The sequence below is a fragment of the Anthonomus grandis genome, chromosome 6 (genome assembly GCF_022605725.1).
Source record: "Anthonomus grandis grandis chromosome 6, icAntGran1.3, whole genome shotgun sequence".
Classification (NCBI taxonomy): domain Eukaryota; kingdom Metazoa; phylum Arthropoda; class Insecta; order Coleoptera; family Curculionidae; genus Anthonomus; species Anthonomus grandis.
Window position 1 is genome coordinate 25,701,267 of NC_065551.1, and position 14,758 is coordinate 25,716,024.

Here is a 14,758-nt window from a genome sequence, read left to right on the forward strand (position 1 = left end):
AATTATCATATATAAATAGACTTTTTACTACTGAGGTACAGAAGGTGCTTTAAGGATAGAAGCTTTTCGCTTGTAGTATAAATAATCAGGTTTTATAATTTGAAATGTTTTAGAGACTTAAAAGCAGATTTCGTCCTTCAGCTAAAAATGAGTTTTTTTGGTATTACAGAGCATGTGTTTTGATATATTCTGCAATTATTAAGCATTAATTCTGGAATTATTAGTCAATAACTGTCAATATTTTCTTCATATTGATCTTCACAGATCAGTTTCTATTTCCCAATTCTAACACATCAAAAATATCAACATCCCAAAATAATTGATACATTACAGTGACTATGTTAACCCTTTCATGTTACAATAAACCTGTTTTGCACCTTACCTTGCAAGACAAATTAATTTTTCGAAAGTAGTTTACTCAAAACCTTGTTAAAAAGCCAGAACTAAGGATATTATTACCCATAAGACAACTATGACGAACTTACCCTTAAGACCTAACAAGCTACGCCATACGTCCCGGTGAAATTAATAAGGAGGCTTTTTATTTACAAACGTCCGTAGGTCTGAGATATGGACTTATGGGGTCGAACCATAACGTACGTGAATTTTCATCCATATCTTAACGGAAAAATTAACATTAGTGCCCCCTATTTAGAAGTTACATTCATCCCTCTTTTGTAACGTTACTGTACCGACGCACGGTGCAATTTTTTACAAACAATTGACGTGTTCTAAAAAGGAGCGAAATAGCATATAAACTATGCGACAGAGAAGGACGGAATTAATATTTAGCGTTCAGCTGCTGCTCGCCACGCTTCACGCTGATTTCGATCCAAATTTAGGATTCTTTAGAAAGTTGATTAGCACGGGTGTCACATGACCACCCTGTTTGCCATAGCTGCCGATGAAAAATGCGGAGTTCACACAATATAACCGATTTATGGGTGGATGTGAATTGAAGCTGGGTGGTGATTGTTTACTGATATCCGACAAACAATGGCGCGGTGATGGAGCTTTATATGAAGCTTTTATATAGCCTCTCCTTAGTCATTAATTGTTAATAAGTCAGTTGCTACCCGAAAAAGACCTAATTATTTTTTCTTAAGCATAAAGAAATCAGTAGGGTCTATTTTATTTAATTATAATCATACAAGTTTAAGGTTTAAGTAATCGAGGTATACGATTAGTCGAAAGTCGAGGAATACGAGTACGCGGAGTTCTTACACGATTTGATAAGTGCACGACGTGTGCAATAAGCCTCCCAGCATTTTCTGTTACTGTGAAATTAGCAGCATCACACCTCATCCTGCCCCCGTCATGAATAGCAGATCCACGATGTACAACATCTCATCAAATGCTCAAAATTGTGTTAACCTCTTCGATCAAATCAACCCTCCAAATCATAACATTATGAAAGCAGTCACATGACAGTATAGAGAGATAAAGAACTTCATGACTTTTAATGACACGCTGATGGATAAACTACAGAAAGAATCTTTTACTGAAATAAATTTATAAGTGAATTTGAGTGTAATATTTGTCAGTATCTGCTTTCTTCTGATAATCTCATATGTCTTGGTGATTTTAATATTAATACATATAATCTAGAATCTACATATATGCAGAGATTTATTTCTTTGTTGCAGGTTTATAATTAAAATTTTAATTATATTGAAGTCATAGATGAACCAATTCCGCCTGCTTTAAGAAAAAATACTTCTCTTATCATCATATCTCTAATTATCTGTTTCAATAAAAAATTCTAAGTAAGCAGTAATCTTGAGCCCTCTTTGAATCTTCTAAGCCCTCCCCTTTTTATTGACATTCAGAAACATTAGAACCTTTGAAAAAGACGACATTTATAATGATTTAGTTAATTCTTATTTAGAAAATATATTTTACGTGACAGATATTAATGAGAAGGTTTTGTTTTTTTTTTCAACATGCACCATATGTATCAAATAAAATAACAAAAAGGAAGAGTCCTTGGATTATAGACAATAGATATCTTATACTTTTAAGAAATAGGGCTCTTTTAAAACATAAAAGGGAAAAACAGTAAATAATTGCGAAAACTAGCACGAACTTCGGAACCAAGTTACAATAGCTATTGACTGAGATAAAAGTGCTACTTTTATAAAACATTGCGTCAGTTGTTCAGTTCTGCACAGGTTTATTATTCATTCAAAACCTCGTTATGCAATTCCTAGTAATTTAGGTAATTTCGAGACAATTAATAATTTTTTTGTAAAAGCTGCCAGCTTCGATACTTCAAGCGCAGTAATTTCGGCATTTTATCTCCGAAATAAAAAGGGAGGAGTTGGAAATTTTGAGTTTCAAGTTGTATCTCTCAATGGAGTTAGAGAAACTTTATTTTTTATAAAATCTGAAGCCGTTGGTTAAGATGGTATAAGCTTTATTATGCTGCTGCACTGTTGTCCATTTATTCTCCCTTTTATTGTACATACATCTTATTAACTGCTGAGACTTAGAAATTTTTATGTCTACTTCCAATTTCCAAAGTTGCATTACCAAGTCAATTATCTAAAGCTATCAGCATTCTTCCTACTATCTCCAAAAGTATTAGAGAAAGTTTTGGAAAACCAAATAAGAATTTATGTGGATAGATTTGTTATTTTTACTCCAGTTTAATCTGGATTTAAAAGAAGCTATTCCACTGCCCTCGAAAAGGTAATGGATGATATCTTGCAAGCAACTGATCGTAATAAATTAAAGACTTTGGTATTGTTGGACTATGCAAGGCCTTTGACAAACTAAATCATCAAATATTATTGGTGATCTTCACTACTTGTGCTTTAGAAGAAATGCACGTTGCCTTATCAAGGAGTATTCGACTAGACAAATACAGTCGGTAAAAATCAATGGCCAGTTGTCTTCTTTTTGGATCCTTGTTTGGTACGTGCCACAAGGATCCATCCTATATCTTTCGCAATTATCTTCTAATCTCAGATACTCGTTGCTCAATATTTATGCTGACGACACATAAATTTACTTGCCATTTTTACCTGATAAAATTGAAAAATCCAACAAACTTATTTCTCAAGATCTTGCTCTGCTTGATAGAGCCTCTAAAGATCACTCTAACCTTAAATCCAAATAAATGTTAGGCTCTTCTCTTGGTAGGATTCAGTGTAGAGACAAGTATGAAGACATTGTAAAAATTGATGTAGATGATGAAACGATATAATGTACTACTGCAGCTAAAAATCTTGGTGTACTATTGGATATTAACTTATTAAGATTTCGAGAACATATTAACAATTACATTAAAAAGGTATATTTATAACCTTAAAATTACTTTATAGCCAAAGACATTTACTTAATAAACACCTTAGGAACGTTCTCCTATGCGATAGTCTTATATTGTCTGACTTATTGTGATATCGGACAATATGGTCCTTGCATTTTGGCAATCAATTTAAAGCGTATTCCATACATCCAGAATTATTGCGTATGATTGATAAATGGATTGAGAAAGCACGATAGAGGTGTGAATGATGAGATGCGTGGAATAAAAACAAAATCTTTTGATATTTAACAAAATTTTATTTAAGAAATGTCCAAGGTGCCTATACCAAAAAGTTAAATTCAGATATGACGCTCATGACTTGGATTTAAGAAATAAAAACTTTTTATCACCTCCTCAATAAAAAACATGTTTATTTGAAATTTTAGTCACTGTATAATATGAATTTGGGTCCGGAAATGCTTCATCAGGGAGCTAGAGCTGTTTGAAGATACCCTTTAAAAATATAGCTTTCGCAATCAAATTTAAGACATAAATTATTGTTAATTGTTAGTACGCTTATCCCTTTTAATCTATTAAATAAAAATTATCTTAACCAGGGGCTTACGAAGGGGAGTATTGGGTAAACTTAACCCCATTTCTCTAAGCATTCAATATCTGCCGATTTGGGCATCAAATGATGGCGTTTGCATTAATTTTGCATAAAAATGGTGCTCTTAGTAAAAACCGATAAGTTTCACCGTTTTTGTAAAAACAGACTAAAAGTAAATTAAGATACAGCACCAGAATTAATTATTTTATTAATAATGCATAAGTTCATTTGGCGAAGAGCGATAGTAATAAGATTTGTCCTAAAATACAAATCTTTTTACGCGTTGTGGCTTGATTCTACTTTAGGACTGTATTAAGATAATTTAATTGAATCTATTTGTGGTTGACTTTATTAAATTTGAAGCATAAAATTTTATAAGAGTTGTAAGAATCTTTGATATGGTAGATATAAATTTATGTAATTTTTGAAATTACTTAATTGTATAATATTGTGGGACGTTCAGCAGAAAGTTAGAAGTTCAGTCCTGATTAATTTTCGAACCTTGTTAACATGCACTATCGCTTTTCAGCAAATGAATTTTAGCATTATTAATAAAATAATTAACTCTGCTGTTGTATTAATTGACTTTTAGTTAATTTTTATAAAAACGGTAATATTTATCGATTTTTGCTGAGAGCACCTTTTTTATGCAAAATGCGTAGAAGTCTATAGTAGAGTATTTTTGTTTGGTGGGTTCAAAAGAATAAACGTACTAACAATAATTTTGTTACGAAGCTATAGTAGTTCCGAAGCTACGATATATAACACGAAAACTAATTTTTAAAGGTTATCTTCAAAGAACTCTAGCTCCCTGAGGAAGCATTTCCGGACCCATGTTCATATAAACTTTTCTTTTTTTTTGACGTTTTCTATCTACCCTAGAAGTTTGTAAAATAATCAACGGAACACCCTGTATACAATTCAATGCCATACCTTCCAATCTTAGCTGCCTGCTGCCGCCTCAGTTTAAGCCTAGAATTAAGAGTTTCTTTATAGAATCAATTTAAATCTGTACTTAATGTTTGCAAAAAGTTTTAATTTTTTTCTCTTTTTCTTATTTTATTTCGTTTTTAATTATTTTCTATAATGTACATTTAGACATATTTTTATATACATACATTTTGTATATTTATTACAATAAACTTTTAACATAGTATATAGTTTTTTTTGATATAGCAAATAATTATTAGTTATTATGTTATCTGTAAGATAGGAAGCATGCTTCAACTTCGTCATTTGTAATTTACTCTGTTAATTATAATAAAGACATTATTATTATTATTATTATTATTATTATTATTATTATTATTATTATTATTATTATTATTATTATTATTATTATACATAGAGAACATAGATGTTTCTCTTAAGGCACTTTATTACATTCAGTTATCCTCCAACTATTCACACCTTTCAATTACAATTTCAATGAACCGAGGTTTATTTTCAAAACGAAATCAAGTAAACAAAAAAAGTCGATTTCTGGCTGTCACCTTAGGATGATGTCCTGTCACCAAAATGAAATTAAGTTTGTCCTTACTCTGTCATCTAAATCTCTAAACCCCTGTCTCAAAAGACGTTTTTGTAGCATTGCCTCGGCCTAAGAGATACGTTTAAAGGGTTTTCGCAACAAACATAAGAACCGTGTATCATCGCCATCGGTTGCATTCTTTGACACCGAAGAGAGTTAAGTCCTGAATCGGATTAAATCGGTGGGCCTGCTGGGTTAATATGTTGTTTTGTTTTGGGGATTGTTCCTCTAAAGCCGATAAACCGCATTGTTAGAGGCGATACATGAAATGAGGGCTGTTCGTGGAATTTATTTTAATTTACGTCAAAAGATGACAAAATAATGTTAAGGTGGAAAAAAGAGGTATGTTCCTAAATAAATTTGGATGTTTATCATATTGGAAGTTCGTTTCTTAGATTCCATTAGTGGATATCTGTTGCCTTTTTATAAGGCGTTAAATTTCACTTTTTCTTTTCTAAATTATTTGTTTATTATTTGTTTATAGTCGGATGAATATTCAGCGTCCAAAAAATTCAGAAATCTTATATTGCCAAACTTCTTTTTCAATTTCTGAAACACAAGCATAGGAAAGCTTATTTAGAATTATTTTATTATTTTTTTAGCTAAAACCTTAGACCTTTAGACACAGGCTGTTTTATCGTCGGAAGATCCTCTATTTCAAATTCACACGACCGCGCCGTCGCTCAATTTTCCATAACATAAAATGCTAATGTTCCGGTTTAAAAAGGGCCCGATGGTGGCGTATTAATTACTCTGCACGCCACTGTATAAATTAAACACAAACCACATTTCAACCTGTCCCATAAATTCATCATTCGAACGAGAGAAAAATTAAAATCTTGACTGTTGAGTTATTGGGCCGATTTGTTACGTAAAAGCCAAAACGGCACAAGGAGGTAGATAGAGGAAATTAAACTAATTTTTTATCTTTTTGATCGAGAGCATAAAAGAATCGAGAAGAATGAAGGAAAAATTGAAAAAATTAGGCTATTAGTCACTTTAGTCGGCTTGGAGCAATACATGACACATACAAGACAATTTTTCACTGGTACGATGAATAAAATAATAATTTTAAGACTATAGGCTTTTACATTTGTCAAAAGCCTTTGATTACTTTGTTTTTAAGTTAAAATGTTATGGTTTCTCATTTTATTCTTACAAACTTTCGTGTATAAAATGTATCTTAAATCCCTTCAACTTTGTTACAAGCAGTTACCAGCGACGATACAATTAAATTCTTGTTTCAAAATCATAAAATAGCTGAATTATTCAATGGACAATTTAAAAATTATAAGTGATTGGTTCAAGAGGCATACATAATTTCCAAACTCATCTAAATCCGACAACACAATAATAACAAACAAATTAAACACTTCGTTAAACTGATCATTTAAACACAAATTTATTTATTTATTGGATATACGGGAAAATGTCCGGGAATTTGTCCTTTTGGCCAATTTTAAATATTAATACAATTTAATATTTTATTTCCATAGTGATGGAAAACTAGAAGTCCAAAAATAGCCATCTTATAGATTATATTAATTTTTTTGAACCAAAGGTTAATTTGGGAAACTTAAACAAAGCAAATTATTTTATGTTGATCCCCATAATATGGGTTCTATAAGCATGATGACTATTTTTTTGGTATGATTGGCTTTGCACATTACGCATATAGCTACTACAGTTAACTAACAAATCCTTAAAATCGCAAAACTATTTATTTTAAAATAAAACACTTCTAAACATAGAAAACAGGGTCACACACTTCACGTCATAGTGGTCTATCTAGGCGACTTAATTATTTGACAAACTAAGGATAATCGACCAGGATAAAAGTATATAACATATATGGATAACAAGAGAATATAATACCCTATAACTTTATTTTACACATTTTAAAAAAAGTGATAACTATTCTAAAAATGTGACAACTCACTACATTTTTATCGATTTTATCTACTTGTTCATTACCGAAGATACCACAATGTCCTTTAGTCCAGACAAATATAATTTTAATGCTATCCTATTGAAGAATGGTTAATATACGACAAATCTCAAAAACCAAGGGATTTTAATATACAATTCCGCCGATTACTTATTGCCAAAAGGGATGATATAGAATCTGATAAAATTATGTACCTATTGGAGTTTGTATGTTGCAATATATACTTTCATCATGCCTGCACTATTGCACACATTTCAGCGGTAAATATACTGTCAATATCATTAAGTTTAAAGATCTCTGAAATATTTTTAAAGGGAAGAAAATAAGCAGATCCAATAAAAAACTTCAACAAATATAAATATACTATTATGTGAGCTTGACGTAATATCGGCAACTATATCATTATTTATTTGCGGATATTCACAATATTGTGGGTAAGTAACAATGATATTACACAAAATAACAGCTATAATATTGTTCATTTATAAACTTCCAAAAGGATTTTGGAATATTTGAACTGTACTATCAATACTTCTAATATATTTAATATAAAAAAGTTGTGAAAGATGTTATCATTTACCTTTAAAGCGAGAGACATATATATAGCTTTCATTAAAGGGCTCAGTAACATATTGCAAATGAGCAGATTGTTAATTTCTAGCGAGCTGTTTAAGGTCTCAAAAAAATCATTTGGGAAAAATTGATATTGCATATATTAGAACATATAGCCTGTAGATAAAAATTCATAGAAGATTTCAGTAATTATCAGCCAAACAATCTTGGTAGTTAACAGAGGCAAGGAAATGTTTGCGCAAGTGAAAGTTTAATATAATTAGCGTTTCTAAATAGTCAAATTTTATAACACAATAATACAACTCCACCTGGATTATGCACCTCAAATATAGATGCCATTGGAAGCTGTGCACACTGGTTATTAAAAAACCCATGTAAGATCTTATACAACTCCATGTTTGAAATTTATAGTTCTGAATCATTCGTACAAAGAAGAATAGATCAATTGGTGGTTAATTTATTTTATATTGTAAATAAGTACCAAGATGGTCATTTTATTAATTATATTATTTTTTACGAACCAAAGGATAATTTAAGAACCTGTAATATGGATCCCGTGAGCATGATGACTGTTGCCAATGAGGTTTTTAGTGAGGTCCAAATAGATTAATAATGATGTTGCTACATTCTGCGGTAAGGCTTGTTTTTTTGTTCTTACTTTTCTTTTTTTTCTTTTACGCATTACATAAAATTACCTATATTCCTTGATTTTTGTAAAGTATAATCATGCACAAGGCCTCTATGATAAAATTTTTAAAAAGTACAATATTCCAATTATATTTAATACTATAGTTGTCACCCAATTTTATATCAAAACTGTCTTTATTAAAACTGATTTTATTAAAAATGGTCACTTTATAAAAAATTTTAAATCTTGAGAAATGTACTTTCCTTAGTTCAAAAACTTACTATATACATTTCCAATAGTAACTATTTTGTTCTTGCTGATGTACGATAGCAGTGTTAATATTTTTTTTTTATTCATAGCGAGATGAGATATCTTAATTATATCATTTACTTTTATATCATCTACTACTACTACCTTTGTGATTTGTTAATATCTGATTTTCAGTTTTTCATTAATTTTAAATATGTCTGTCAGTTTTTCTTTCTTTTCAAGTATTATTTCAGTCTTTTTCTTTGTACATCAGTCCATGTCATGCATTTTGCGTTCCTTATTATGAAATATGTTTTACTATCAACTCTTTGGCATGTAAATTTTATTATTATTCTTTATATTTGTTTACTCTATAACCTTTTTACTTGTGATACAGAGCAGCTCTGAAGATATTCTAAGCGATGAAAAGCGCATAGCTAATTTAAAAAAAATACATTAGACTGAATACAAAACGTTGTCTTAGTTCATCGCTACAGTGTAAATACATTCTTCAAAATGTTATTTTAGAATTACTTTATTTTAAAAAAAATGCTAATTCTGATGATACCCAGAAAGAATCATGGCTTATTATTGATGCAAAATTTCCTCGAATATCTTATAGGTAAAGGGATTCATTCTTCTTGGCGCTAGTAGATATTTCTGAAATTAAAGAAACCCTTAAACTCTTAAAAATAGAAATTCTTCTGGGTAAGATGGCATCTCTGGACTGGATTTCAAGCTACATAAGCGCTTTTAAGAGGGGTGTAGTTGCTAGCATTTGTAATCCTGATTTGCTTGGATCACTTTATATAGGGGGTGATTCTGATACTCCAACAAACTTTTATCAAATGTTTCTTCTTCCTTCCCTACATAAGCTAATAAAATGGCTTGTCAAGAAGAGAGTTCCTACATTCATTACAGCAAATGAAATCCTTTTTAGTTCTAAATTTGGATTTTACATTTATGCATTTATTGTGTTTCTAATGATTAATTGATATTTTTTGGCATATGTATATATTTTTAATAACATTTTAATGTTTACTACTGACTCTCCTAATTCCTAAAATAATTTTCGCCATACCAATGTAAATTAATATGTAAATTATATACAAATTATCGTTAAACTCCGGATCATTATGGTAAAATTATAATAGAATAATAGATTATTGCATAGAGCCATTTGTTCAAACAATAATAAGAAAAAGCCATAAAACCGACCAAAACATTGGCAGTTTATCCTTATTATAACACCTATAAAATCGGTGAGGAGAATTCTGACGAAAACTATAAAAATGGCAGAAACAATGGAAGTGCGATTAACATTTGCGTTGTCGGCAAAGGCAAAGGCCGGTTTGATCTGCGTGAAGACTGCACAATCACGCTTCGATTTCAAAAATGATTGCGAGCGGGCAAAAACTGAGCCATAAATGCAAGCAGTTTTATGTTTTGGATGTACTTTTGCAGCCTCCTTAGTGAGAAACGCTGCTAATTAGTTTTCAGGGCAACACCATTAGGACCCAAAATTACTTGAGAGTTTTGGCGGTTTTATCTTATTTGATAGTACCTTAAGGGCCACTTAACATGTTTTAGTATTCCAGGGACGTAAATGTGAAATAAGTTCATCACCTGCCAGGTGTGACTTATTTAATAACGTTTAAAATAAATGATTTTAAAAATACTTGGTATATAATTTATTAAACTTAATATTTATGCGTAAAAGTTAATTTTCTATTTTCATCGTTGAATTCTAAATACTATTAGATCATGATAAATATTAAAGTTAAAGTTATTAAGTTTTTTATATTATTAGATAATGGACTTAAAAGAAATTTGTTTTTGCTAATAACAACATAAAAATTAACATAATAATTATTTCTGTCTTTTTATTTTCGAAAAAAATTCGCTTAAATTTTACAAACATTTCAGAACATTTCAAGCTTAAACCGACCTTACTACTGATTTTAAAATATTCTAATATGTTGCAGTGTTTTAGGATAACTATTTTTTATAATTAAAAGGGATAATTTTTACACGCCCTTAGTTACAAATATGATTAATTTTATGGGCAAGGGGGGTAATTTTTTCAATTTTTCTGCTACATTTTTCAGTAATATACAGGGTGTCTAAGATAAGAATCCTAAACATGGGGATCTCAGTAACTATTGAAGTTACAGCTTATGTTAAATTACAAAAAAGTTGTGTACCCTGAAGCGTAGTTAGAGTTACATGCCGTTAAGAAAATTTAAATTTTTTATGGCATGCCAAGATATTGAGCAAAAACGGAAATTTCCCAAAATCTATTTTATTTTTTTCTGACCTTATTTTAAAAGATATATAAAAAATAACGAGACTTTTTCATTGGCACTTTTTAAGAGCTACGTGACGGCATTTTTAGATTTTATATTCGACGTTTCGTTTTCGAGAAACCATCATCAACTTTATTTTTTTATATTGCCCGGGAAAAAAGTATACCCTATATCTGATTCCATTTTTTATTAAAAATTCAACGATATATCACTTGTCACATTTTTTTATTAGATGCAAGAATAAATGCGATTTTTCTATTTTTTAATCATATTTTTAAGTAGGATTTGCAAACAAATAATATTTTGACATTTTGACGTAAATACCTTTTACCCTATCACATATGGCTTAATTTTATGCTCGTAGTCGGATAAAATAATAATTGTTAAGTTGTTTTTAGAGTTTTTATTGTTGTTTGTGTTGTTACAGTTTTTATTGTTTATTGTTGAGTATTTTTTTGTTGTATTAATATCGTTGAATATGCCGGGTGGTCATTATAGTATTAAAGAAAAGTTTTACATGCCGACCTGCTACATTTTGTGCCGGAAGAACACTGTAAATACAGCAGCAATATATTTAAAGTAATTTCCAGATATAAATCAGCCATGTCAGTCAATTTTCTTAGAGTTGGCGCGAAATTTAAAAAAATATGGTGCATTTAAAAAACCAGTTTTATCTAGGAAAAAGGAATCTTTTAAAGACACTTAAAATAATGTTTTACAAGCAGTTGTTGAAAACCCTAGTATCTCAACTAGGTAAATTGAGAAAAATGTAAGAGTAGCCGAATCCACTGCTCAATTAATTTTACATAAAAATAAATATCATCCGTATAAATTTAGAATTTAGAACGATGACCGCATTTTTGTGAGTAGTACACACGCGCATGCGAAAATTATATAAATTTCCCTGCACAAATAATATGGTCTGACAAAAGTTTAGTGACTAATAATGGTGTCTTTAATCGCCGGAATAGTCATTACAGGGCGCAACAAAATCCTCGTATTAAAAAATATCACAACCTCAAGAGCGCTTTGTCTTTAATATGTGGCGTGGAATTTTCGGCATCAAAATACTAGGTCCATTCATTTACTACATTTCATTAACTGGAGAACGATACCTTTAATTTTTGGAAAATAATTTGAAAGACTGCTTGGAAAACTTATCTCTGGCACAATTCAATAGTTGGTTTCAATAAGATGGTGCCTGCACATAATTCAAGACAGGTTCGCTAGTATCTTACGCAAAGATTTCTTGATGGAAAGTGGATTGGAATGGCCAGTGCAGTGCCTTGGTCAGCACGATCCCCAGACTTAATGCCTCTGGAATTCTTTCTTTGGGGGTTTCTTAAAAATATACCAGTATTCTTTTGAGACTGAGCAGCAATTACAAGAAAGTGTAACTAACGCATTCAATAGCATTACACCTGACATGTTGCGTGCTGTTAAAGATCTTATTTATGTTTGGAAAATAACGGAAATCTGTTTGAACATCTGTTGTAAATTAAATTAAAAAATGTTGATTTATTTGTTGTCAGTTATTTTCAAATTTTATTTATTTTTCTTTGTGTAGGGAATTAAAATAATGATTCTCTTATGGTAGAGTAGTTTTTTTTGTGTATAAATAATTCCTAGTATGTTCCATTACTTTGTAAGTAGATATTTAACTAAAATGTGAAATAAATGACTCATGACAGGTATTTAGGTATGTCAAAATGTTATTATTTTGTTTGCAGAGCCTACTTAAAAATATATTAAAAGAAAATAGGAAAAATCGCATTTATTTTTGCATTTAATAAAAAGAATGTGACATTGTATACATCATTGAATTTGTCATAAAAAATGGAATAAGATGCATATACTTTTTTTTTCCGGGTCATATAAAAAACAAAGTTGATGATGGTTTCTCGAAAACGAAACGTCCGATACAAAATCTAAAAACGCCATTACGTAGCCCTTAAAAAGTGCCTATTAAAAAGTGTTGTTAGTTTTTTTATATCTTTTAAAATAAGGTAAAAATAAATAAAATCGATTTTGGCAAATTTCCGTTTCTTCCCAATATCTCGGCAGGCCCTAAAAATTTTTAAATTTTCTTAACGGCATTTAAATACGCTTCAAAGCACGCAACTCTTTTCTAATTTAACCTAGGCTGTAACTTCAATAAGTAATGAATGAGATCCCCATGCTTATGATCCTTATCTTGGACACCCTGTATACATCCGCAGGTATGGCAATTTTCATAAAATAATTAATTTTTTATTCTGGAAATATTATGTTAAATATAGTTGTTAGTTGTGGCAATTGCTTTCTCTGCCTGGATATTAATGTCATAATTAATTTAATATATTATCAAGTATTAATTTTTTAGGACATTATCAGGTGTATAATAGAGATTATTTGTCTCTCTATATAATTGTCTCTCGTTTTTCGACTATATTGTATGCTCAGTGTTCCGGCTAGCCTTTTAGATATCTTTGTAATGTGTTCTGTAATTCTTTTATTAATTTATTTAAATTCATTTTTAGAAATATTTCTTTTGAATAAGATATAAGAAATTACATTTGAATGTAAGGTTTGTTTGATTATTAGATTGAAAGGATAGCACTTTTTTGAAACAAATAAAGTTATCAATTAAATTATTATTGGTGTTGTATTCTTTTTCTTCTAAATAAAACTCCGTTAGTTTTCCCCTTTTTTTTCTACAAACTTTTTAGCACTTTTAGAATAAAAAAAAAAAAAAAAAAACACGCAGGCAGCTGCGCTTTGTGTCTGAAATCAATGCAAATTCAGCGGAACGTTGCCTGTTTTATCGAGGAAGTTATTCGGTTTTATGTTTTCCTTTAACATGGCTGCGAGAAAAAGACACGTGCCCCCTCAGTCGCCGATACGTATATTCTTGAACGAACGATGGATGGATGGATATTTTATGAAAAGCTCCGGAACTAAAAACCGTAACAGGATTTTCTGTAGGAACACCGATAAAGGCGGCCCGAACGGCGGTCTTTTCATGGGCAAACCATAAAAGACCAAGCAGGCAGAATCACCTGGAGATAAGCGAGATCTTAGAGGATAGGAGAACCTTTTTTTCTGTAATGGAGGTTATGAAATGTAATAAGTGGTTCAACGATCCATCTATTACGGAATACGGTATTTACGGTGTTACTAATAATTATATCACTGGTTTTATTATAACGAGCAAAGTACCTTGTAACTGCTCGGCCGCATAACTTCTAACTGAAGGCATTAAAACTAATCAAATGCATTATTTGAGATCTGGATTTACAGAAAGTTGACGTACAATATTACATTAAAATAAATGTATTAAGCAGGATTTTAAAGAAACCTCTTGGATTCTTACATACAATTATGATCCGTGTACTGGAAGGTCAAAATGATGGGTTGAATCTCTGAATCAAAAGGTTACAAAAACAAAAATTCTTAATTCATTCTTAATCTCTTCATTTTCTTCTTTTTTTGATTTAGAAAGAGTTGTTTGCTGGACATCAATTGATCATAATTTTTGTAATTCCCCAGAAATTAAATAAAATTGCTTGTTTTAAAACCATCAAAGAATCTTCTATTCTTCCAGGCGCTCCAGGCTTCAACTGCCTAAAAGAAATAAAAAAATACGTTAATTCACGATTAAAAAAGGAAACACATTTAAAATAA